We start from the raw sequence: 23,937 nt of genomic DNA, 5'->3' as shown, positions 1-23,937 counted from the left end.
GCTTCGGCTCTTTGGATTAAGCAATGCATAAATACATGATGCTTCATAATTGTTTATGTAATTTACGAAATTATATTTGATTTTTATGAGTTAATTTAGACATAATGCACGTTTTTTAAAGACAGTTATTTCCTTGCATTGACAATTTAAATGCGCTATTATTTTGCTCATTGCGCCCTCCTGTGGCCTCGGGAGACAAGACAAAAGTTTCCTTAAGACCTATTTTAATCTGCATATAAAACATTAGAAATGAGAAAATATTTGTTGTTTGTCTCAATAAATTGGGTTAATTTAAAAACACAGTGGTTAAATAAAAAAATGTTTTTCTATTGCTCTTTGTTTTAAAAAAGGTTATAAAAAATGTCAATAATTATCGATACCGAACTATATGAAACATTATATTGTTGATACATTTTTTAGCTGTAGCGTCCAGCCCTATTATGCAGTGCTATATTTTTACATTTTGATTACTTTATTCAATTTCTGTATTATCTCTTACTTGAATGCTACTGTTAAATAGACCTACTTTACCTAAAAACACTGTTTATTTCTTTTGTGTCTTTGTTTTATTGTATTTATCCTTTTGTTCGCTACTTGCATTTATGTTGTTATTAATAACAGAAAAAAATTACAAAAATTACTATATCATGATATAATTTGTTATCGTGAAATAAATGTACTCATATCGTGATTTTGGATTTTGGTCATATTTCCCACCCCTAGCTCATGCCCTCAAACATAAGTCAAATGAGTGTGATTTATTTTGTGACATGTTAACTTTTTCACCGTCTGAGTTTTTCACCATCTGACGGTCCATAATTTGGCTTTATCTTTTTAACTAACTTACCAATGTTGCAAAGATCTATACTTACCTGTAGGCTTGGCTGTATCACAGACTGGTAGTTGCTCACCATAGTCCTGTGTGGTGGCACTGGCATGTGATTATTTTATTATTTTTTATATTTTTTAAAGGGTGAAGAAATGCTCAAAAAGCAGGGCATGCAAACACTGACCAAGTGAGAAATTTCAGGTTTTATTTATTTATTTTTAATTAATAGATAAAATAACAAACTATAAGTTTCACATGGGTTATCTATTATTCAATTACTCTTCCTGTTTTTTTTAGGTTTTTGTCATGGTATCGGTTAAGTTGTAGTATAGAAGTATGTTTAGTCGGGTATCATGTAGAAGTCAAAATTTTGAAATTGTGACAACACTACTGCAGCCAGAGCCTAATTTGATGTAGTCAAGTTAATCAATATGGGTTTTGTTTTTTTAAGTCAAAGACATAAAATCTAGCATGTGCTTTTAGCTACTGGGTTCACGGTTGCCAAGTGCATGTAACCACTTTTGGAATGAGAACAGGGGCCTTCCCTCAATTCCGCAGAGAGACAGCTTCTGATGCAATGTGGAGCGCTTAATATGACAAACCCACACAACCACTCAAACGACGGTAAACAAAACTTTGGTGACTGGTAATTTGATGGTGAGAGCAATCTTCCAAGAGGATTCTGTCATGTTTTTGGTTTGTTTTCATTCAGGGCGAACGGCAAGAAAACAGGCGGAATGCTTGGCCTAGAAATTAAAAATTGCTTCTTCACATCACACTGGATGGAAATCTCGTACTAACCAACACCATGCTGGTTTGGGAGTGATGACGATCGAGGCAAGGCGAGTGGACGAAATTGAGCCGTGACGTAGTTTGAGGTGTCTGCTGTGAAAACCATCAAAGGGAGAGCAAGCTAAAACGCAAAGCTGTGGCTTGGAGTTTCAGCATAATATAACAGCCGGTCAGTTTACTGTGGGTCTTCATCTGTCTGTTGAGAAGTACAATGACATCACAGGTCATTTCGGGGGTGCTGCAGCCCCCTCAGCACCCCTACTTCCCGCGTCCCTGGCTGCTTCAGACTACCGTATCACTGTCTCTTGCAATTCAATCCGACTCGCAAATAGAACATGCTTTATTTGAATCACTGCTAAATATTGATGCATAAATGCACCTATTTTCAGAACAAACCCTCTTCAGAAAGCAACAAATTCTTTGGAGCATTTCACCACATTGTTTTGACTCAACCAGGGAATGTCTTTGTCGTTTCGTTTTGTTGTCGAGTGATGTGGCTGCTTGGGTTACTGTTTATTGTAACATAATTACAAGTAGAGAGGGCAGTGGGTGAAATGATGGAGAGACAGAAAGACAGACAGAGAGAGAGACTGGAGGGAGCATAAGTAAAAATAATTGAGAAATATCACATTTCCAGCTTGCAACAGCCCATGGAACACACATATTTTGCAAAAGCACAAAGACGTTGTTGACTAAGAGGGACGGGATGTGCCAAGCTACAGTCTTGAGGACTCAGACTTCTAACTCATGAATCCTTCTCATTTCCACAGACAATTCCAGATCTGTGTGGAAGTAAGAATAGGACGAACCTAAAGAAATATACAGTGGAATCCAAGAGACTACTAGTGAAACACTTTTATGTTGCCTTTGTTAGATTTAATGCAGTTTTATATAATCACAATAGTAATGAAAAGTTGAATGCCTGAGTGAAAAGTTGAATGCCTTAGTATTTAGTAGTATTTAGTATGTCTCCTAGGCTGTCTGTACAAAGAAGTTCAACAGATCAATGACATAAATTAGTTTATTTGATTAGTGACCCAAAATAGTGCAGAATATTATATATTTCCTTTTGATTTTAAATCATAAATCTTTGTTTTAAGTATTTCCAGGTTTAAATTAGATCATGAAGGCCAGCTTTTCAAAGTGGTCTCACTTCTGGATCTGTGCATCACAGTTTCAAAACAGTGATTGTGGATATTCATTGTTTATGTCTTTGGGTTGGGATAAGCGTTCGCTCTTTTCCTCAGCCTCAGACAGGCTCTCTGCAGGGTGTCACAGAGTCGGGGGAAGCCTCTGGAAACTCGCCTCAGCTCACTGATCATTCCTGACGGCTTTTTGGAAACAATGTGGAGAAACACGCTACCATGGCACATACTGTACCTATTCAGACATCTTAAAGGTCCACATGTTCTTTCAACTCTTTTCACTTTTTTTTTTTCGTATAAACTTCACAGAGATGTCTTTCTTCCTCTTCAATGAGTCATGTTTGAAAGTAAATGGCACCAGTCAAAATCCTACAACATTTCAGTGAAAGCTTCAAGTGAAACAGGCAAGTTGTCTCATAAAAGAATAATAAGAAATATACAGTAAGCTGAAGGTCAAAAGAGTTCAGAACGGCAATCTGTACTCCATGGCATAAACGCAGAAACAAAGACTCTTTGAGAGGTATTTTGTGTTATGTGCATTGGCAGCACCAAATATAATGGTTTATGGCACAGATTACTAAAGTCAGAATATCTAAACTTCTTTTATTCAAAGAACACTTCAAAGAGATGCTTTCACATTACCTTTCAGATTCTTTTCTCTTTTACTCTCCCTCTTTCTGAGGAACAGCATAGTCCATTTGCACGCCTCAAAACAGAAGGATCTGTAAAACTATTACTGGTTATAGGTCCCCATTCTTTGAAATCCTTATTGCCTTTGCTCTACTGTTACCAGTTCAAGTCCAGGAACAAGGCACTGTAAAACTGGGTGGCCAGTTTTATACATTATATATTTTATATATTTTATAAATGGGGCTGTCATTAAAAAATTAACAAGCAACAGTTCATGTTGTGTCATCATCAGTAGTGGATGGATGAAACACTGCGAGCATCATCTTTCTATAAACAGAAAGATTTTGTCTGACACTGGGCTCATGAGGCCAAGGAGAATTCTTTGGAGCTTATTACAGAAGCTTGTGTTTTTGGACACAGTTTTCTTGGAGACTGTCATCTCATGCAAACTCGTCTCAACCACTGTTCTGCCCTTCCAAGGTCTCCAATGCACTGGTCAAGCTCCAGGCTCAATATTTTCTCTCATATCAGTCTGAATCAGGATCCATGTCCGCCAGGCTTCTGTCTTACAGAAGAAAGATGACGTGGGTTTGAAGTCAAACACACCTCACTGTCCAAAGCACATATTCAGGAGGCTTTAGCGGCCCATGCAGTGTGAACTCAAGGGTAATGGGTAATTTGATTTTGGGGCTTCGTTAATGAATATAACACTGAGTTTGAGCTCCGTCAAGTTAATTCTTTGTCGTCTAATTTTCTATTTTAAAATCAATTTTATACACCATCATTTTCGTTTATATAACGTGTGAATATATCCCCTATCGTATCCTACAACAAAAACAATCAGAGCGCCTTGTTATCACTAGTTTTATGAGAACTGGCCCCCCGACTGAGCTTGGTTTCTCCCAAGGTTTTTTCTCCATTCTGTCACCGATGGAGTTTTGGTTCCTTGCCGCTGTCGCCTCTGGCTTGTTTAGTTGGGGACACTTCATTTCCAGCGATATTGTTGACTTGATTGCAAAGATACTATTTAAACTGAACTGATGATGACATCACTGAATTCAATGATGAACTGTCTTTAACTGGAAAATTAGTGTTTACTATTGTCATTTTGCATTATTGACACACTATTTTCCTAATTAATGCTGTTCAGTTGCTTTGACACAATCTGTATTGTTAAAAGCGCTATATAAATAAAGGTGACTTGACTTGACTAGTGTAAAACTGTGGTAACTCTCAAGGCCATTCATTTCTGCATGGACCTAATACGCCACTCCTGGGGTAGCTATAAGAAACTCACTGGTAGTAAGTGAGTCCCAGATGTCCACTGAAAGCCTTGACTCTTCCACCCCCACCCCTCTTTCCCTCTCTTCCATCTCTTTCTTCCCCCTAGTCATTTTTAACAGGACTGTAAAACTTCCTTGCAAGGGTGTGAGGTTGGTTAACTGGTCTCCTCATCAGAGTCATGAGTGTTTATTTAGGCACTGCCTGGTCACTTGAACTTACGTTTGTTACATTGAGAGTATCATTGGTGTCCACACCTTCATTAGACTAAGGCAATAATACTATTTATTACACTGTGAAATTTAGAACAGCAATTAAGATAAAATGTTTAATGTGTGATTATACAATGTAATGAAATGTATGACTCCCTACATGTAACCTACATCCAGCCTTTCATATCACCAAGGCACTGAAAGCATCAAACACACTGTCAAATGTCAGAAGATGGAACTATTTAAAAAATATTCAGTTCTTCAAATGACTCAAGCTTGGCAGGTATATTATATTATTTCATCCATAAACAAGCTAATTACAAAAAGCAGCCATGATTGTGGCTTACTCATTCTACCCGTGTTCTGTCCTCCATGACTTTCCACTGATCAGGTCAAACTTTCATGAAGACACTAGGACTCTTTCACTGCAGTGAAATGAAAGTGAGCCATCAATGACAAAATTGCATAAACATCTGTGTGGATCAGGCCATCTAAATTGTACTTAATCTACAAAGTTGCATTGGGACAATTAAGAGTTTATCCAAAACAGAGAGAGAAAAATTACAGAATAAATGATTTTTCAGATCATCAGTGTATGTGTTCTTGTCTAAGTGGGTTGTGTCAGCGCCTGTCAGAATTACTTAGCAGCACAGACCGGCTGCTGTTGGGCCCAGCTTCTGGTTTGGACTGGTTAGGAACCGAGGGCGGATACTCAACCCGGTCAGTGGTTTCATGCAGCCTGCGGTCAGTCTTCAGTCCAATGTACTGAAGGTTGCAGTGACACACACTATGAACGTGTGTGAATGTGTGTGTGTGTGTGTGTGTGTGTGTAATCCACAGAGGTCCCTGACCACCAAAGCACATCCATTCTCAAATGAGCTGAGAAATGTGTTATTGTCTGTCAAAAATGATACACGTTTGACAGATTCAAGGTTAAGGGAGGGTGAAAGCTAAAGCTCCTGGAAGTGCAGTGGCTGTTTCCTGTAACAGTGTAATTCTTTCTCAATTCTCATGACCAAATCCGAAGAGAGACAAGCTGGGCTTCATCAGTTTAAAATGTACCTAAAATATCTGAAACATCTGATTTAAATAAATAAATAAATACAAATTGTTCAGTGTTAGCATTAGCTAACTGTGACATTATTACTCCAAATAACACTACCGTTCAAAAGTTCATACAGCAAAAACAGTAATATTGTGAAATAGTATTACAATTTAAAATAACTTACTTTTATAAAAATAACTTTTATATAATATACAGTAAAATATATAATGTAATTTATTTGTCTGTGATGGCAAAGCTGAATGTTTGGCAGCCATTACTCCAGTCTTCAGTCAAACAATCCTTTAGAAATTATTCTAATATGCTGATTTGGAACTCAAGTAACATTTCTTAGTATTATCAATGTTGAAAACATTGTGATACTTTTTTAGTGTTCTTTTATGAATAGAAACGTAAAAAGAACAGCATTTATTTTAATTAAAAATCTTTTGTAACTTGACTTACTGTCAATGTTGAGCAATGTAATGCAACATTGCTGATTAAAAAAAAAACAGGTACATGAACTAACAATTAAATAGAGCATATTAATAAATATAGATAAACCTAGATTAATAACTATTGTAAAAAATATTTTCCATTGTTAGTTCATTATACAGTACCTAATGCATTATCTAAAATTAATGAATTAACAGTTATTGTAAAAATTAAAAATAACATTTACACAGTTTACATCTTTTGTTACTCATACACAAGAAGCAGTAAAGCCCCAAATATATGGATGGGTGCTAAAAAAATATATATATAATAATAAAAGTGGTGCATTAGCTACTTGTGCTATAACTAATTCTCTCCTTTGAACTCTCAGACAAATGAGTGGCAAGAAAAACTGATTTATTTTACTTCTTTGAAATGTACTCAATTACAGTGAATGGGAATTTAAAATGACTTGGGAATGGGTTTGAGAATGCCTGAATAATTATATCAGCGTTACTACAGTCAGGGGATGGAAGAAAAACAGGATGAAAGAACATCACATAATCAATAGTAGCAAAAAAGCACATACCAGTGGTGAGGAAAAGGAAAGGGATATCTTTAAACATGTGTCACTCTGCCCTGGACATGTGGGAGACACGAAACTTCCCACCACCGTAAAACGAGGGTCATTTTCAGTAAAATCTATGCTGGGATTAGTCAGTCTAAGAGTGCATGTTTTTGGAAGGAACACTTGGCCTTGAGGTCAGAGACCTTTTGCCCACACAACACAGCTTCATCCTGTACACGGGCTCAAAATCCCTCTGTATATTTTTCTCAGACATTTATGACCACAGTTAACATTGCATGCAGTGAATGCTTACAAATGCCGCATTGCTTCCCATAACACCAAAGTTTATGGGCCTGGTCTATGAAAAATACACTAAACATTGGCTCTGATGGTAAAAAGTCACTTCCTATAGAGACAGAATGCTGACCTGCAGCCTGGCACACAGATCAGAGGTCAACTGCTCTAACCGAGATTATACAACACAATTGGTTAGACTTACCGGAGCAGTTGTTAAAAATTAACAAATTACTCCGACCCAAAAATCACGGCTGCGGGCTTTCATAAATATGACCTCTTCACCTCTCCAAACAAGCTGTTTCATCCCCTCCCTCATCCACTCGTATTTTCTAATGAGAACAGGGTGAAAAGTGCAAAAACATACCACAACAGAGCTATAGCGAGTATTTACTGTGAGAACACAAGCCATTATTTTAGAGCACAGAGGCCTGTGAAATTCTGCCAGAGGACGGTGGCAATGTGTGCATGCATTTGTGTATGCGAGCATGAGGGGGGGTTACAGATTTACAGCTCAAGTCAAACGGCCCCAATCTCTCATTAGTCCTTATACACAGAGAGAGAGAGAGAGAGAGAGAGAGAGCGTTCCTCCCCTGTGATAGTTTTAACAGACCCCGGCTGTATGAGCCTCGTGAGGGACACCCGTGGGTCAAAGGCCAAACAAATTTTCTGTCAGATTTACAGGCGGAGCAAGGTTGGTGGCAGTGCAGTAAAAATGTTCAGCACAAGTTCAGCAGAGCAACCCGACCGTGTAGCCTGCAGAGGCCGATGGGACTGGGACAAAGGGTTTTAACTCCAAATAGATCCGTAGCAGCATTTACCATATGGATTTACTGTCAAAATGGCTATAAAGGATGTTCGTAGAGTGGAAAGTGCATGTTGGGCTTCATAAGCATGGGTGTTCTGTATAATTACATTATGATTATGAGTTGGTGTCTACATTAATGAGTGTCTGGAAACCTGCCTTTGACCACAGTGCACCTCTGACTTAGACACAGCCTATTGCTGACCCTGACACTCACACTCATTCACACACACAGATCTGTTAATGGAGTGCTGATGAAGACATGGGTATAGTGTTAACCTATCGCTGACCCTTGCCAGATTTCTCTCATGGGAAAAAGTAACACACATGGATACTCACTCACACACACACACACACACACACACACACACACACGCACACACACACTCGTGCACGACAGAGACTTTTACAGCTGTATTAGTGAAGACCTCTGAATAGTTTTCATACTCAGATAAACCTAAACCTCAGAAACTTGTTGACATAATTAAAGAGACAGTTCACCCAAAAATAAAAATTCTGTCATAATTTACTCACTTTCATGTCATTCTAAACCAATTATTTCCTCCGTCGAACACACAAAAAAGATATTTCAAAGTATGTTGGGGTCAAAACAACACTGGAGCCCACTGACTTCCACTGAATGGCCAAAAATTTTATGTTCCACAGAACAAGAAAAAAAAAGTCATACAGTTTTGGAACGACATGAGAGTAAATGACAGGTTTTCATCTTTGTGTGAAGTATCACTTTAAAAGCAAAACATGATTTGGCCAATTTATAATAATTTCAAATCATTAGAATAACTTCAAATGACCTCACAAGTAAGTTTTTGACATGTTTTACTTTTTGTGAGGACATTTTCAAAAATATGTCCCTCTTTCTTGAATTCTTCTCACAAGAAAAAGATTTTACATTATTTCTAGCTCTCATGTCTATTCTTGACATCACAGCAGAATTAGTAAAGAGGAAGTAACTGGTCACAGAGTAAAGTAAAAGGTCAAAAGTAAAAGGTCACAGAGAAGAGGCCATCTTAGTTCTAAAAATTCCTCATATTGTGGAATATTGCATTTCTTTTTTATTTTTCTAGCTGGCTGGTAACATCAAAATGCAGTTTCACAATCTGAATAAAAAATGTATAGGCTTATGCTCATTTGAGCTGGATACTTGATTCAGTAAGTGCATAAACTACAATCGAAACAAACAAACACAAAAAGTCTGACTTTAAGTCAAGTGACTAAATTCGTTCAGAGAAGAGAAGGAAAGAAAATACGCTGCTCTGGGATACGTTTCCCAAAAGCAACAATGGTCGCAAGTTCCGTCGTTAACAATAGAGTTAAACTTAACTTGCGACTATAGTTCGCTTATGGGAAACTCATCCCAGATCAATCTGAATTCAATGCATACATCAAAGACTGTCATCAAAATGATCAGCTACAATCACCTCAGGACTCGCAAAATTTCTAGGCTGACGTCCCGGGACTATTGTGTCTTTCAGTCGGGCTACCAAAATGTATCACTGTATCAACCTTAAATACAAGGTTCCTGCGGGTGCAAAAAAAAAAAAAGGTAACACATTTTTGATCAAATAAATGCATGCAGCCTTAAGGGTTAGCACTTAAACATTAACATTGCTAGCTCATCACACTAACGTTAATTATCACGCAGCAATCTTAAACAATTAAAATTAATAGAAGCAGTTAAAATTACTAAAGTTTAAATTAAGTAATTAAGTTAAAATCCGTTAATTACGTATAATTACAGACCTCTGGACCGTTTTCTTCATGTTAGCAAGTCCTCTGATAACACAGGCCTAAGTGTTCGCCAACATTACAGTCCAACACAGATCTAAGGAGCAATAATCACATATCTATACTGTCTTTCACATTTCTCATCCAGTAAGAATCTTAGTAACACTAAGAATAAGAAAAAACCTGACCAATAAAATCTCTGTCTCTGTATTAACAAACTGTTGAATGCTTCCTTGGACAATCTATTGAAAATCTTTTCAATAAAATATACAAAAAAAGAGAAAAGGGTTCAAATATATGAGTATTTCATCCATTCGTTCAAACTTAAAAAGGCCATTTCGTCTTAAAAGACCAACTCAGGGTATAAATCTCCTGCTTGTTTTTACATTTCCTGACAAAAAAAAAAGAAAAAAAAAAAAGCTTCTATGGTCACAAATAGTGAAGTTTGGTTTTGTACTGAAATATTTCCTTTGTTTAATGATTAGATTGATGATTCATTGGAGCTACAAAGCCTTACAATGATCAGGAAAGCTTTTTAAGGGTAAAGACCAACAATTCCCGCACAACCACCTTGGGTTAGAGTTTACATCAAAATTCTCAATGTTTGTGTGTTTGTTTATTTGTATATTTGTGCATATCAAATAATGAATGTGTGGTGAGAACCCTTTCTCTTTTTTATTGTCTTCTAGTTAAGCACCCACCACTGTTCTGCTGACTAGTCTGGCCAAACTAAAGACGGGAAACACATTTCCATTGACGTCAAAATGCGAATCCTTCCCACAAACTGTGGTTTTGTAGTAGGATTCTCATAGACCACCATTATTAGAGGTTTTTCGGAAGGGTGATATATAGAAAATAAATATATAAATAATCGATCCTGCATCCAAAAGCCACAACAAAAGGATTCCATTAGAAATAGAACAAAATGATGAAGGAAAACAATGATGCCAAAGTCATTTTCAATTATTGTTAAGAGCAGGAAAAAGTTCACATGGAATGCTGAGGTCCCAAAGGACAAATGGGTGAAACATGCTGTGCTCATCAAATACCAATAAGGGAAGGAACTTCAAATCAATATGGTATGTTAACTAGATGAGCTGAGCAGTACAAGCCAATCTGTTTTTGGCTCAGACCTTCGTCTTGAACAAAGTATTTTAAAAAAGTTAAATCACTTCCAACAACCAGTCTCAAGTTTGTTTGTTTTTTTGACCATGGTCTATGCTGAGATTTGTGTGCGGCCTACAGACATCCACAGAAACTGTAATCACACTGTCTCCAATTGACAGGCTGGCTGATAAGGAGTATTACCAAAAATATAATCTTTTTATGTCACCTGTAACATTCTGAGCTAGAAGGCTAATAAGAAAAGATTGACCTCTATGCTGCTCTGCAGTCCTGCATCCTCTCCTCAACTGCCTATATCTGACCCTCACACCTTGGCAAATCATCTTTCCATCACTCATCATCATCTTGGCATATTTCTAGCCACCTGCTGAGTCTGATCAAGACAGCTCATCACAAGGGGGTTTCATTACAACCAAACTATTTCAAGGCAAATACTCCTCTTTGATCACTGGACTTTTTTGTCTTATGTCAGCACTCTAGAGATGGTGAAAGGTACATGCGAGGGGCCGCCAGGAGTGTTTCGTAGGTGAGCAGGTGGAGTTGGATCTACCATACCACACAAATACTGTACACATGCACATAGTAAACCCCTGAAATCCTACTCCATTTACACCCTGTCAGCCTGCTTCCACCCCAACAGCCCATGAGGTCTGGAATCAGCTTATAAACTCAATAGGGTCCAGTGTTGTTTTGGATCCCAATTCAAAGTATTGACATTTTTAAAAAAATCTATATAAAGTCATACAGGTTTAGGATTGACATGAGGGTGTGCAAATGTTGACAGTATTATTTTCATTTTCAGGAACAAAATGGTCATTAAAAATTACAATTTAAAAAAAATTACAATTTTAAGTTTAGTTACACTGATTTAATTAAACCCAAAAGTTTGGGGTCAGTAAGATTTTTAGGGGCCAAGCACTATCGTGTTTGGTAATCCTTTATTGTTATTATTCCTCCCCAATGGGAGTCTATGGCAGCCCTATGAACCGCAAGTAGGAAAATTATGAAATTTGGCACACTTGTAGTGATGGTCATGAATAAGAACTTGACCAACCTTGGGGTCTCTGGGACCAACTCTATAGCACCACAAGCAGTTCAAAAATCACTTCTAAAATGGTTATAACTTTTGAAACCTTTAATCTAGAAAAATGAAACTTAGTACACCTGATTACACACCTCACGCTGATCACATTCAGTAGCGTACATTAAGACTTAGGGATGTAACGATTTACTCAACTCATGATTCGATTAGAGTCGATTCGATTCACGATTTTGATTTCACAATTCGATTTTCTCACGGTTTTTTTTAACAAAATGAGATTGAAGACATTATACAGTAAATGAAAAGGTGTCGTTTTATTAGGCTATTGCTGCACGTTTCTTTGTGAAATTGAAATATAACAAACCCCAAATCAAACAAGTTACACAAATAAAAAAGAAATCTCTTAATATGAACAAACTAAGGCTTTGTCTGTGCTCTATCCATTTAAAATTAGAGGAAACCACCGGATTTTAATCATGATCCAAACAAAGATGCAGCATACTTGCAGCATGAGTAGTTTTTAATCTAAATTAGACTGTATAATTTCGAAATTCGAAGCAAAAACATAATGGTCTGACTTTAGTTTTGTGAAACTATACAACATGAAACATATCTGAACGAAACAGCAGACGAGCTGAATGAGAAGCAGATTCACTCTCTGACAGCAGGTGGCGCTTATGAACAGCAATGATAAAGTGTTTCCTGGGTTACCGCTGTAAACAAAGCAGAGATGCGCTTATGAACATTACTTTAATATGCATTGTTCAGAGGCAAGATGAAAAGAAAATACCATGTAAACTTTTCTAAAGATAGTCAGTTCTACCAGAAAGACTCGGGAGGTGATAGGATTCGAAATAATTTATTTTACAAAACCAAGACATAAAAAAAACCAGAATTATTTGGCGTAGGCCCCATCCGTAGCTTCAATCCGTAGGTTGAAGATTCAGCTATTACTGCCGAGACGAAGACAGGGGCGGAGCCTACCCCCCGCATGGACAGGGCTAACATGGTGGTGGTGGGGAGGATGGAGGGGAACGTCAATGTCAGTTTCTGCAAACACAAGGAAGGGTGAGTAAAGAGCTTATAAATTTCTCGTGTCGAGTGACGATTGGCTAGATCTAATTGTAATGCGTGATGTAGCATTAAGTCTTCCTAGTAGAACTTGCGCTAAAGCTTCCATTTCTATCAGAAAGACTCGGGATGTGATGAGATTCTAAATAAATTATTTTACAAAACCAAGACATAAACAGAATTCTTTGGTGTAGGCCCCATCCGTAGCTTGAATCTGTAAGTTGAAGATTCAGCTATTACTGCAGAGACGAAGGCAGGGTCTGAGCCTACCCCCAAAAGATATGAAGGAAATTATATACCCAACAGTTGAGTGTTTCTTGGAGGATCCTAGAATATAAAAACAAAAGAAAAGATTATTTAATTTAGTCATAGTTAAGGCAAGTTCAATAAGCGTAAATTTGTACCAGATTAACTTAAGTATAGGTGCTTTATAGAGTAGAGGAGAGGGACCACGATAAGCCACAGAAGAGAGAAGCCACTAAAGGCCACACAGAGACGAGGCCTCGATAGGCCACACAGAGACGAGGCCTCGATAGGCCACACAGAGACGAGGACACAATGGCCGCAGACCAACGGCCTCGATAGGCCACACAGAGACAAGGCCACAATGGCTGCAGACATGATGGCCTTGATAGGCCACAAAGACGAGGCCTCGATAGGCCACACAGAGACAAGGCAACAATGGCCGCAGATACAACAACCTCGATAGGCCACACAGAGACAAGGTCTCGATAGGCCACACAGGGACAAGGTTACGATAGGCCGCAGACACAACGGCTTCGTTAGGCCACACAGAGACAAGGCCATGATGGCCTCGATAGGCCACAGAGAATTTACCTTAAATGTACAGCATTAAATTTTATGAAAGGCAGCATAAATGAAATATTAATAAACACGACTGTAATAGCTATCTTATAACAGGCCACGTTATGCCATTTAACGCAGAAAGACAGTGTAGTTCACATAAGGATAAGGCCATTATAGGTCAATTTTGTGAAGGGCAATGATAGGCAGAGTTACATAAACAATAATAGTCAAACTTACCTGATGGTCACAAAGGCCATATTGAGCGAAAGTCACAAAGGCTGTGTAATGTAAAAGCCTTAATAGGTAATGTAAAGTGAAGGCCCGATGGGCTGCGTAGTGTGAGGGTTCTACGGGCTGGCAATTGCATTGATAGCCTGTGTATGTTTCTATAAGCTATGTAATGTGAAAGCCCTGTGTGTGAATGACCACAATAGGCCATGGTATGTGAAAAGCCATGATAGGTTGGACATGAGCACGTGAGAAGTAACCACCACCAGTAGCTTGCTAAGAGTATCATACTGTACCTTGAGTATTACATGAAATAGTTTTAGAGTCTGATCTTGACGGAACACAGATGCGGAGAACAATCATGTACAGAACAGCTTGATGCGGGTTACAGGGATTCTAAACCACCGCATTGTGTTAGAGATGCCATTAGTTAAGGTTAAATAATAGAGGTAGTATTAGGGTTCTAACAGTGACTAAGAAGAGCATATACACAGATACATAATAAACATTCTTTAGGCTAGACTCCTGCACAGACTAGATAGAACTCCATCTAACTGCCGGAACCCGCAGAGGAAACCTCTCCCCCAAAAATAGAAAAAGCGCCAGATCAGCATGACCATAAGTAGAAGAAATACTCAATGTTATGCGAAGGCCCCGATAGGCCAAAATTCATAAACAGTAATGGACAAACTTACCTGATGACCACCATAGGCAGAGTTATGCGAAGGGTCACAATAATCCGTGTAATGTGAAGGCCACAAGGCCAAGTAAGACCGAAGCCAATAGGTATGAGGGAACATAATGAACCACCACCAGTAGATGCAGAAATAAACAAGCCTTAATTATAGCTTAAAGGTGCCTGCTGAGCATTGAGCCAAATCTTACCTAGACTCGAATGGGAGAATGACCATGTATACGTTGGCTTCATAGAGACTGCATTCATAATAGCGCCAGTCCAAAAGAATGACCTGTGTAAAGATGAGGTGAGAGGCACAGTTCTCTGCATCTGCAGGCATGGAAATCTAAATGACTGCATTGTGATGAAATGGCCAAGGTTAGTAAAGTGATCAAATGTAGTTGTTAAGTTTAAACAAAGCATAAATATGCATAACAAGCATAAATATCAGACCTGTAACAAACAGAACTATTCTCTGGCTTAAATCCAATGAAAGCTTAATAGACTCTTCAGACAAGACTCCATTTAACCAACCCAATAAGTGAACCCTCAGAAAAAACAAATCGCATGAAATACAAGTTAAAGAGATACTAGGGATGTATGGAACTAGAACAAAGATAGAAAAATAAATCTTGTGGTACATTACCCTTGCAGAAGGAAAATAACGTTTTATATTTGAAAACGATGCCTTACTATCTAATTGAACTTTAGATAGCTATTGAATCCTGTAAAATCATAAGGAAAGCCCTTATACACCATTTTTTTTTTTTAATTTTTAAGAAATGTAGTAATTATACGTCCAAGTCCAAGCATTGACAAAGTTGAGCAGGAAATCCAGAGAGGAAGTCATGTCTATTGACGGGAAGTACGTAAAACACATCAGACTATAGACAGGCCTTCACAAGTACAAGTTCCAAGAGAATATAGACTACTTTAACGCTCACCACATAGAAAAAGAGACGTGCCAGCTAGTTATTTAATGGAGCAGACTAATGCCACATAGCTAAGCTAAAGCTAATTATGTTAAATATAGATATGTCCTGAGAAAAGTATAAGAATAATGAGATTAGACAAAACTATAATGCAATTCTTAGTTAGAGTCAATATATTGTGCATCGGGAAAACTTTAATGTTTTGAGCATAGCAAGAAAACGTGTCTGTTTACATTCTTGCTCTTATTTAGAGGATGCTCATGCAGAAATGGACAGAGAGGACCTCTTTGCAGAAATGGGCTACGCAACAGGAGAGACACAAAGTCGTAAAACTTACCCCATTCCGGTACAAGGCATCTAGTGATTGTTGTAGATGCAAATGAAACAATGACTGAAGGAACGAAGACAAAAGCATACGATTAAGACAACAAATACCTTACGGTGTGCTTGAGATAGGGTGTTTTACAGAAAGGTATAATGCGAGCAACAAAGTCTTTATCAGCATAAAGATTGTAAGGCCTATAATAATGAGCCTCAAGATGCCTCATAACAAAAGAGTTGTTCCAAACATTGAATATATTGAATTAGTCTGAGCAAACATCTCGTTAAATATTATAACTTTGGTTGGAAACGGGTTTGTAATGCTCCTCATAGAAGTAAAAGTATTGGAAATATTTTATGGTCTTTCTTGTTTCTATTAAATGTAGGTTAAATGTATCACTGAGCTTGCAAAAATTAATCGTGCAGCATTATGTTAACTATGAATCGTGCACTCTGGACTCAGTACGGTAATCTATAACTTTTTTTTTTTCTCCCAAAAACGCACTAGCAACCTAGGCTCAAATTAGGTTAATTATGCAGTGCTTGTCTGCTAGATTAACCTCATACTTAAACATGTCTTAAACACGTGTGTGTGTGTGTGAATAACCTTACAGAGAATAAAATCTACGCCCAAGCGTCACAAGTGCATAAAACTAATAGAGTAGGCTGATGAAGTGATGAAGACGGAATGCCGAAGGAGACCAGCAGCCCTGTTTCCGACAGCAGGCCCGGAGAGTCTTTGTTCATGCTGGTTCACGCGAGCGTACAGGCGAAATATATTGTTGATTGAGACGCGACAGCTTGGAAAGCACTCGGAATGATGCGGACGTGAACTAAAAAGCTCAGCCAATGTTTCACATCCTCTGCCGTAAAACAACCACAAACATTCACAGCAACACCAGAGCATTATTGCACAATGCCAACGATCTAGCGTGCATCTTGAGAGAAATGTCAAACTCGCAATCGTTCACAGAAGACAAACTTAACTATATGCAAGTAACCCAGGGAAAGTCGGGCAATAAGTCAAGCGACAGCTTGAGCAGGGAACGTCAATGTCAGTTTCTGCAAACACAAGGAAGGGTGAGTAAAGACCTTATATATTTCTCGTGTCGAGTGACGATTGGCTAGATCTAATTGTAATGCGTGACGTAGCATTAAGTCTTCCTAGTAGAACTTGCGCTAAAGCTTCCATTTCCCTTCAGAGATACATTCATACTCCAATTGTATCGCGATTTGTTTGGCATCTTAACCGATTTGAATCGTCACATATTCGAATAGATTTTCGACCGGCTCGCAGTTAATCGTTACATCCCTATTAAGACTCTGCCCATACAGTACCATTTTGAAAAGTACAGCATTGCATTTTTTAGCTACTCCTCCTTCAAAATTTGTCCAATTCTTACGAAAATTGGCTCAGGAGATCTTTGGACCTAGCCGCACAGAATTGAGTGAACATTTTTTGTATTTATCTTTGTTCAAAAGTTATGATATCACGAACTTAACAATGTTGATCTGAAATTGGTTCAGAGGCTGTATCTCGGTCAAACTTTGATCAAACAAAACACAATTTGGTACACTTCTGGGAAGCTGATGCTGGGAACAGCATCACCTACAGGTCATAAGATCTGTAAAACTGACATTTTTGCTAATAACCTTTGAACAGTTTGTCAGAATCATGATCTTGGTGTCAATGGATTCCTTGTATCATGCCGAATCTGTGTATACCAATTTTGCCAGGATCGGATGAACCATATAGCCGCCATTTTGAAATTTATATCTTTTGAATCTTTTGATATATTTGACAGATTAGTACAAAAATTGGTAGGTTACCTGAGAAGTTTCAACGCAGTGCCACCTAGTGTTCCAGAGATCTAAGGATTTTTGCAAAAACGCTTATAACATTTGAAAACATTGTTTAAATTTAACTTTCTCTGTGTCAAAACAATCCTTGGCTTAAGTCGATTCTGATGATGTCTCAATTTTAATTTTCCTTAATTTAGCTTGTCCTCCATTTTGAAGTAAATTAATGTTTTTTTTTAATGTTTTTTTCGCTACTCCTCCAACAAATTTTATCCAAAATGTGATCAGATGATCTTTGGACCAAGTCCTTCGGATGAGACATTAAACCGAGGTCCTGACTCTGTGGTCATTAAAAATCCCAGGATGTCTTTTAAAAAGAGTAGAGGTGTGACCTCGGCATCCTGGCCAAATTTGCCCATTGCCCTCTGACCATCATGCCCTCCTAATCATCCCCATATACTGATTGACTTCATCACTCTGTCTCCTCTCCACCAATAAGCAATAAGCTGGCGTGTGGTGGGCGTTCTGGCGCACTATGGCTGCCGTTGCATCATCCAGGTGGATGCTACACACTGGTGGTTGATGAGGACCCCCAATGTAAAAGCGATTTGAGTGCTTAGAAAAGCACTATATAAATGTAATGAATTATTATAATTATTATTATTATTATGACTGAATGGATTTTTGATATTCGGTACTGTTCCCGAGAAATACTCAGAAGTTCTGTCAGGACCACTATCGTCAAAATGATTGACACTTAGCATACAGTTTGGATTTGGCGGAATGGTTCTGTTTTGGGCAAAACAAAACTCCCTGCCCATCCATGCAGCCTGTCATGAATGAGCAGGGAGAGCAGCAATATGCAAAATGCCCTTATCCAGATAATGTTGTTAGCATTTGAATAACAACATTTAGTAGTGACATTTACACATTGTGCGTTAAGTAACAAGCATGATACAGATACACTATAGCGTTAAGCAACAGCATGTCGCTGACTTAAACACAGCGTGTTGGCAATAATAGTCGGATAAGTTTAAAGACGAGCAATATTTGCCAATATAGCATTAGCAATGAGAAAAAAAAAAGAAACTTAGCTTAGCTTCGTGAAGACATTCAGAGATAAAGGGTGAAATAGCCAGTTGTGACGTGGATGGTTGATCCCCTTCTTGATATCTTACTTCTTCCAGCGGGGAAGGCAGATCTTGTGCAAAGTGTTGTTGATGCGGGTTCGATTCGGGTTCAAGTACTTGAATCTAATGAAAAACTGTGTGGGAAACAAACCCCTCTCGCAAAATTCCTGATTGTACGCTTCTTATAGAGATGGAATTCACTGTCTAATTTGCTTCTGACAAAGCAATAAAGCTGCTGAATAATACTGAATAGACCTTATATAGGAATGCCGTGATAGGCGTTGTATTCCTATAGGTAGATGTGGATCAGCTGAGAGTCAGCTGATGCAAGCTTGACTCACGTGACCTACCAGAACTAATGCTATACGCTTCATTTGACAGCGCCTGTGTTTGTTGACTTATGATTGTTAGCTTAACATGCTAATTGGTTAATATGCTAACCGTTTGCCATTCTTTGTAACGTGACACTTCAGCTATCAGGTTAAGCATAATATATGTTAGCATTATGTTAGCTTAGCATGTTAATCTGGTCAACATGCTAAGTAATGCTTTTGTGTGATCATTCTCACACTAAAAGCTCTCTTTGGCAGCAGGTTGAATGCGCGTCAACTGAGTGGCACACTCTGCTAAAGCACTGGCCCCGAACTGGGTTCGAGTCCAGTGTGTCACATAACATGCAGTGTGTTTATATACAAAATCTTAAGAGTATTTTGTGCTTTTGAGATGCAGATTGTAGGGCTTTTAGATTGTTCAGAGTTATGTGCTTTGATGAAATTGCTGTGATTGTTATGCTTGCTGTACTTGCTGTGCTTTCTCTACTTGCTGCACTACTTGTGCTTGCAGTGCTTGCAGTTGCAGTGGTTGCTATGCTTGCTGCACCTTCGGTGCTTGGCCCTGTATTGTTGAATTTTCAGCAGCCATTACTCTAGTCTTCAGTGTCACATGATCCTTCAGAAATAATTCTAATGTGCTGAAACATTTATTATCAGCAATTATCAATAGAAAACAGCACTGCAAATTATTTTTGTGGAAACAGAGATACCTTTTTTTAAGGATTTTTTGATGAATAGAAAGTTCAAAACAACAGCATTTATGTGAAAACATTTTTTGTAACATTATAAATGTCTTTCTGTCATGACAACTTTCTGAGAGTTTAGCATGGTAATGTACATGACAATGTTAATGTGTTTGGCCTTGGCGAAATAGATCTGAAGAGAGATGATTTCTACTTTTGTTAAAATTATAAATAATTTTGGTATTAAGAAGTTTTGTCTCTGATAAACTGGATTTGTGGACATGAAGTAATCTCTTTACTAATCTCCTTCCATTGTTGTTAAATGTCTGCTACAGATTTCTGTATGAGAGGAATTGGTGAAATATGGTCAGCAGATGTTTACTAGCCACTGGTTTCACAGATCAACTGGGAAACGTAATGTTCCATTGATTTTCAGGTGCTAAACACAATATTTCTTCTGCTGTTTGTGGTATTTTCAGAACTAGGTAGCTACGACAAATTGTAAACACACATAACCTGCAACAAGCAAGCCGCATTATTTTGAATCTTAAGTACCTCATAAAACCAAGCACAAGCAGTCTATGCTAGATAAAATGGGGCTAATATTTTTTATGAAATGTTTGTTTTACTTTAAACATATTTCAGAGGGTTAAAAGAAAGGCAGGGATATTACTGAATAATACAACACAAGAAAGAAATCCTGCAGGGTGCAATTAAACAGCTGGATGGGTAGTTCACATAAAAGATAATATCTGAAAGAATAAATAAGTGAGAGCAAATTCCAACATTTCAGTGGGTCATCACTGAATGTTTCAAGAACATTAGTGAACTTAATGATTTTATTTAATAGACAAACATTGTGTACTATTGATGCCCATTATAATGGTTAGCTTACTGTACATAAATCTCAGAGTAAAATCATAGTAAATGTAAAGAACCTTCCTTCAAACATAACAGATCTACTAGATAAAACTTCCGTTTTCTTAACTTCCCGGTTTATTTTCAGCCTGTTACAATCTTTAACACAAATAACCTTTATTTACAGAGATTATTAGCGGAGCTTTCAGTTAATGATCTTAATATAATTTAACACAGGGAATCGGGCACTGAGGATTTACAAACCCTGTTTTGAGTGAAGCAATGAATGAAAGAAGATAAGTGAAGCAAACAAACGGAATGTTTTAATTATATGGCTCTGATTGGGTCGGTAATGAAACCACAACACAATATTATGGCTGGCAGCAGGTCAAAGCACTGATGACCTAATCCTTGAGAGCTCTGACTTATTTACTTTCCTCCTCCTGTTTCAGGATTTAGGGAGATGGAAATGAGGAGAGCAATGGAGCTGCAGCCATCAGTGCTGTGGACGCCCACTCTTTAGCTTAAGGCCACAGACAGCATGTTTCAACAATAGACAGTTATTCGGTCAAATGATGTCCACAAGTCAGCTTTCTGACATTTGATTCACTTAATATACAGCTCATCCTAAAGGATTCCTCATCAAAACACACTAGGGCCTCTTGATGACGGATTGCAGCGTCACCGTTGACTTGAAGAGAACGTCAGACTTGTGGTCCTGGTTCTTCTCAGCGACCACTCCACAGAACAAATCAGAGATCAGAGAAGAAGGAAATTAGTTTAAAAGGCAGATTCAAAAAGAGGACGGGTTCAGAAATAGCCATGGGAGTCTAATGGAAAAATCAACAGAAGTGGTCTACCAGAAACCATCTAGATGTACAATTAGTGCTTCAACAAAGGTGAGAGGGTTGAGAAATTCCAGTAAAAAAAATAATAAATGACTAAAATGACAAAAAATAAAAAGCAGAAAAAAATTTAAAATTTGCCGATAAGTCTGGAACGTTTTATATGAGTTAATTTAAGGTTTTGTCAAATATCATATTGTTAATGTGTGCAGAATTTTCCTCCATTTAAGATAAAAAGTGAAAATATTACTCTTATGAAACGATTATTTTTAATGAATCAGTCAAATTTACTGTCTGGTTGTTAATATACTATAAAGAAAGATACATATTCACAACAGGTTTTCCGGTGTATAAAATTAATTATGGTATTTTATATTAAATTAATAAAGGTATTCCTTCATTAAAATTTTTACAGAAAGATAGCCTCTCTTCAGTAAGACATGAAGGGTATGAAAGGAGGGAAAGATGAGGGCAGACACTGTACAGCATCACAACCCAAATGTAAACCAGTTTTATAACTTCAGGGGATGAAGGTTCCTTGCTCTCAGTGTCCTCTCTTCCTGCAGAGTTCAGGAAAGTTCAGGTTTAATGCTTCATTGACTGCAGATGTTGCAACCATTGCAAAATCTGGAGTCTCCTTTCTCTCAACGCCAGCTCATCTCCATTCTTAGTCTGGTTTGGTCAAAGCTCCTCTGAAGGCTGATTGAGCTCAGCCGCTCAAATCGATTCTCAGCTCGTAGGATATGTTGTTGTGGTAATGATGAAACAGCATGTTTGCTGTTTCAAGTCTTCACTAGCTAATGTGATTCTGGTAAATGAAGCCACAGGCCTAATTAGGTTCTTTAGTCTGTATAGGGTCATCTTGAAGTAATTTGCGGACATTTTGAGGAAAATGTTTTTAAAAAAGGAAAAGAGGAAGAATAGGGTTGAACAAAGCGATGCTAACGCTTATTAAAAGAACATTTGAGTTAACTTGATTTAAAAATTAGATGGATAAGCAATTGGATAATTATCCTAATACAAATTTTTAAAAATTGGGGTTATCAATCCATTTAATTAAAGGTAAGATTGAAATTTTACAGTGAACGAATCCACACAACTATATAGTGTAAGGAGAGATTGACTCAAATCAATGACTCAAATCTTTTGAATCTGTTCACCAAAAAGATTCATTTTCATTGAGCGAGCCGTTGAATCATTTGAATCATTCATTTAATTGATTCGTTGCAAATCATTAAGTCATTCACGAATGAAATAAGCATTATCATCCTTGTGCATGTCTACAAATCTATTAAGAATGAGCAGGTTCAGAAACAAGATGCCCCTAGTTATTCAGTTTGTTCACTAATGCGAATTGTTTTCAGCCTCAAAACACTGACTAGTTCCATAAATGGTGTCAAGTAAATGAGAAATATAAATTAGTGCATGGACATGAAATCAGTTGCTGGTCTATTATAACCCAGGTGAAAAAGAAATATATTATGCATGTGTCAAAAACACGACTGGCACAGACAAATAACGTTAATTGAATCTTACCTGAAGTCACAGTGAGGTTTAAATATCGCAATGCTTAATAATAGTTGACAAACGTTTGTACATTGTAAATGTTAAAAATGTTTTTCAAAATATTGTACTTTTCCAAATATTAAAATTATAAATACATAAATATTTTAAATATAACCATGTGTAGGCCTACTGCAATATAAAGTACATTAAAAACCCACTAAAAGTGTAATCATTTTGTTATGTTCTTACACAAAGTGGACATAAAATATACTTTAAGTAAGGGCAACAGAAGTATGTTTTCTGTAAATACACTAAAAAGTCACTAAAAGTGTGCTTGTGTTTAGCATATTCCTTAAAGGTGTAACTAAAAATATATTTATTAACATAGTATTTCTACTATACTTTTTAGAAATATACTAATAGTGTGCTTGTGTTTAGCATATTCCTTAAAAGTGTAACTAAAAATATATTTATTGCCAAAGTATTTCTAGTATACTTTTTATAAATACATTAAAAGTATGCTTCTGTTTAGCATATTTCTTAGAAGTATAACTAAGCATATATTTAATACAAAAGTACTTCTAGTATACTTTTTAGAAATATATTAAAATGCAATTCAATATATTTTTATTGCACTTCAAATAAGCATGTTGGGAATACAAATGTATTATAAACATACTACTTGAATTTCAAGTATATTTTTAATACATTTAATACTACGTCTTTTTCACCTGGGAAAGCTTAGTACCATATATTTGACCACCGAAGACTGACCAATCAGAATCAATTTGTCCAGAGAGCC

General features: G+C 37.3%; 1 long non-coding RNA gene across 2 annotated transcripts; it reads right to left on the bottom strand.

The window, feature by feature from the left end:
* Window positions 1-12,856: 12,856 nt before the first annotated feature.
* Window positions 12,857-17,134, bottom strand: LOC107749829 (uncharacterized). 2 transcript variants are annotated; one of them, XR_001641091.1, is made up of 4 exons: window positions 16,969-17,134; window positions 15,998-16,051; window positions 14,938-15,058; window positions 12,857-12,996 (listed from the first exon to the last, which is right to left on the bottom strand). It is a non-coding gene; the product is annotated as an uncharacterized LOC107749829 (long non-coding RNA). The 2 variants fall into 2 exon arrangements; XR_001641090.1 differs by lacking the exon at window positions 12,857-12,996 and adding an exon at window positions 13,321-13,344.
* Window positions 17,135-23,937: the final 6,803 nt, after the last annotated feature.

This window comes from Sinocyclocheilus rhinocerous, unplaced genomic scaffold (genome assembly GCF_001515625.1).
Source record: "Sinocyclocheilus rhinocerous isolate Xijiao unplaced genomic scaffold, SAMN03320098_v1.1 scaffold1131, whole genome shotgun sequence".
NCBI lineage: Eukaryota > Metazoa > Chordata > Actinopteri > Cypriniformes > Cyprinidae > Sinocyclocheilus > Sinocyclocheilus rhinocerous.
This window is presented reverse-complemented; position numbering and strand designations above follow the sequence as displayed.